General features: G+C 38.9%; 1 protein-coding gene across 2 annotated transcripts in view; it reads left to right on the top strand.

Annotated features, from left to right (window-relative positions):
* The first annotated feature begins 1,009 nt into the window (after nucleotides 1–1,009).
* gli1 (GLI family zinc finger 1) overlaps nucleotides 1,010–3,951 on the top strand; it is a 64,423-nt gene continuing 61,481 nt past the window's right edge. For both annotated transcript variants that reach the window (XM_014004160.1, XM_014004159.1), the window contains exon 1: nucleotides 1,010–1,339. The gene's annotated coding sequence lies outside the window, so the exon portion shown is untranslated. The remainder of the gene's footprint in view (nucleotides 1,340–3,951) is intronic.

The raw sequence follows: 3,951 nt of genomic DNA, 5'->3' as shown, positions 1-3,951 counted from the left end.
GTTCAATACTTTTTCCCTGTGCCATTCCACATTTTTACAAATAACTTCATTTCTGGACATTTATGGTTTGATTTCTTTGTATGTATGGATCACTTGAGTTGTTACCGACATCTGGTGAAAATTTCATGTCATTAGCACCTCTAGTAATATATTTACTGAGAAAAATGTTGATGTGTTCAATAAGAAAGAAAAAAAATTGTATAGGTCTATAGGTCTTCTGGACGGGTTCTTCTCTAATGAAGAACCCGTCCAGAACCTTTTTACTTGGATTACTGAGATGCATCAGGACGACGTGTTCAATACTTTTTAACCCACTAAAAATACTGATAATAAAAATAATTATATTATACTACACAACAATAAACACAGAATGCCTCTGCAAACTTTACAGATATTGAGCAAACATTGGGAGCAGTAGCTGAGAGTCATACATACTTGGAACACAAGCAGCTCTCGCGAGATCTCGCGATACGACATGAGCCATACACGTATCTCGAGTCGCAACAAATCCAAAGGATGCATGCACGAGCTCTGGTCCTAGTTGTGGAATCCAGTCCTGGTTTTGTGGAGGGTTTTCTCTGCAGCATCTCTCCACAGAACCAGAATCAGAACCGCACACACGTCTGTCCTTTCGAGGCAGTGAAGTCACACAGTTGAAGTAAACACAAACATTTATAGATTGATTTCCTCCCCTAATTACAAGATAACAGCCTCCTTTATATAGACGCAGCCGTGCCGCTGGAAACACGTGGGAGCTGTAATGTCTTTATTTAACTCACAGTTTGGATTTAAAGCAGAGAAAAGTTTTAAAACGTGTTTCTGGAGATGTTTCAACTTTAAGGAGAAAACTTAAAGCAGCGTTGTCCTTTTCTTTCTTTCTTTTCTCTCCTTTTTTTTTTTCTTAAAGAAAAACAAAAAGTGAACTTCCTGTTTCGGGGTGGTCCCCAGACTGTGGAGAAAGGGAGGTAGAGGAGGGGGAGGAAGAGGGGGGGCGCATTCCCGCATCGGCTGCGCAGCTCCGAGGCGCTGTTGCGGGACTCCAGAGCCGAACATGGGGTTCGGGTTCGTCTGCATGAAGCCACTTTTGACGAGTTCAACAAAACCAAAACAAACGAGACGTATGGAAGAAGGAAGGACGGTGCGTCGGTTTCTGTGAAGAGTTCAGTCATCTTCACTCGCCTGGTTCACTGTGCCAGAAAAGTTCAGAGGAAGAAAAAAAAAGAGTAGAGAGAGAGAGAGAGTCAGGGATTACTGGAAACTTTCACAGACTTTCAGACCCTCTGGACTTTGGGAACCCCGTCAAAGAGTTTCATGCTGAATATCCCTTCTTTAAGCTGAGGTAAGAACTGCTGATGGCTTTTTATCTCTTCACATCTCGACTGGTCGTTGATTGGCTGCTTTTTGTGCTTTAAAACTTGGATTTCGTTGCACTTTTTTAGAAATCAGAAAAAAAGTTGCAATTGTGTTGGCATAAAAAAATCTCTCTGGGTTATGATTCGCAACTCCAAAAATATGAAAAACAAAATACTTATTTCAATTTAATTTCTAAACTCCACTTCCAGATTTCTATCCAATCAACTCTCTCATCTGATGAAACTTTTGTGTGTGTGTGTATGTGTGTGTATGTGTGTGGTTTTGTGGAAACATCCAGCTGGTCTGCAGCACAAGTTTTGTCCTGTCTGCTTTAAAGGGTGTGAAGAATCCACTGCTTCAATCTGAGGTTTGAGTTTGGAGATACAAAATCTTTCCCAGCTTTTTAAAAAACTATTTTTGTTGTTGTTGTTGTTGTTGTTGTTTCCAGAGCCCTTAAAGATGGTTTTAAAGGGTTTCTGGTTGTGTGTATGTTGTGGGATCCTCTGACCCAGAGGAGGGTTGAAAGGCCACCAGAGAACAGCTGTTTCTTGTAACCTGAAATACTTCAGGTGCCAATATGTTTTCTCTACTTGTGAGTTCCTACCAATCCCCCACCACCACCACCACCACCACACACTCACACAAAACAAAGGTTTCTCTTACTGAACTTTATAAAACCTAGTTTTCTATATATTTGCTTGAACCTTTGTTTTACGATTTCACTTGGGAGGAAAAAAAAAAGGTGCATTTGAGCCCGCCATAATCCATCCCTAATGTGAGCTAGATTATGGATTCTAATCTAATTATCCCTGTGAGGGTTGACTGTATAGCCGTTAATGTGGGAAGATTAGGCTGCTGGTCTTCGTGTTAGCGGCCGGGTGCTGAAGAGCGTCAACATTGGACTCAAAAGGAAGGCCAAACACTTATTTATTCCAAAGTGACAGTGAGAAGTGCTGGGTACACAGAGTGTCTCAACCTCCTTTAACAGTATTTGCACAGACTCACACACACTCCCAAAAACGAGCTTTGTAGACTGGAATGAGATGAAAACAGTTTTTAGGGTTGATTTTTAATGGATTGTACTCAAACTGGTAATCACAAATTATGAAATTGGACATTTAAAAAAATGTTGAAAGAGTTTACACCAATTTTTTTTATATTTACTGAATACATTTCTAAACTGCGGGTCTACACTCAATGTAAACAAACTTGGTTGAGTCTACCTAAAACACAAGTGGACGCTTGAGTCAGATCATCAGTAAAGTTTATTTATGTAGCGTATTTTATAGATAAAAAATCACAGAATAGTTCACAATAAAAGCATGAAAAAAGAGCATGCTAAAAGAGCTTACATAATGCAAAAAGTCCAAGTAAAACAGCTTATAGAATACATTTAACAACTTCACTAAAAGCCGGTTTGTAAAAGAAGATCATCTGTTGTTTTTTTAAGCATCATTAGAATCAAGGTTGTGTAAAGATCGGGGCAGTGCATTCTAAAGTCGGGGTGCAACTTGGGACAACTGATCACCACGAGATTTAAAATGGATGAGAGCTACCGCCAGCAAACCTTAACGTCAACCTGCGAGACGATGATAAAAGGTGAAGCTTGTTCATTCAAGGCTCTAAAAGTCTAAACTAGAATTTTAAAATGAATTCTAAACATGAACTGCGAGCCAAGTGAAAGGAAGCTAAAGCAGGTGTAATGTGAGCTCGCCTGTCCGTGCGGGTTAGCAATCTCACACTCGAGTTCTGGGTAAACAATATGATAAATTGTAGTGAAGAGGTGATGTTTAGGTGGAGATAAGAGAATAAATCTGCTGCTAAGCATGAAAGAAAAAGAAAAACGAGACAAGATCAAATATTAAAGTGCCTGTGACATGCATATTCTTCAAATACAAAAAGAAAAAAAATCTTTATATTTAAGAAAGTTAGAGTAATGCATGCAATTTAACCCATTTTGCCCCATAACTGGTATATTTTATTTTGAACTTGGCTCAGCCAAAGTGAAACAGGAAGTGACATCAAAGGGGAACTCTTTAACAAAGAAAACTCTCAGTATTTATTTATTAAAAAACATTATTTAAACTCTGACTCTTCTTCATTTCTAATTGTGACTCAAAATAATTTAAAGAAACATCAGATTCTTCTCTACAGTCTGTGTTGTTGGCTGTTGTAGCAACACTGCTCACATGCAGACATTCCCCTTTGACACCACTTCCTGTTACTTCACAGGCAAATATCTCAACAACTGTTCATCTCAGCAACATGAAATTCTTTTGCAATATATTTTATCAATGTCCTCTTTTTAAAAATACATTCATATGTATTACAAAAATTTGACGTCACAGGCACTTTAAGGAACAAGCAGGGCGATGGAGCGCCGTACAAACAGCTTGGTGTTTAAGCACACAGGAACTCTGCAAATCTGAGACCAGAAAATTGGACCTATTTTCAGTCAATTATGTCACTTTAGTTCTTTTTTATGTTTAATTTAAGAACTAATTCAGTTTAAAGGCACAGTGTGTAGGATTTGATGTTTTCAGCGACATCTAGTGGTTGAGTGGTTGAATCATCCTCCCTGGTCCTCCCCCCACCCCC

The sequence above is a fragment of the Austrofundulus limnaeus genome, unplaced genomic scaffold (assembly GCF_001266775.1).
Source record: "Austrofundulus limnaeus strain Quisiro unplaced genomic scaffold, Austrofundulus_limnaeus-1.0 Scaffold22, whole genome shotgun sequence".
NCBI lineage: Eukaryota > Metazoa > Chordata > Actinopteri > Cyprinodontiformes > Rivulidae > Austrofundulus > Austrofundulus limnaeus.
The sequence above is the reverse complement of the archived record's forward strand: the minus strand, read 5'-3'. Positions and strand labels throughout refer to the sequence as shown.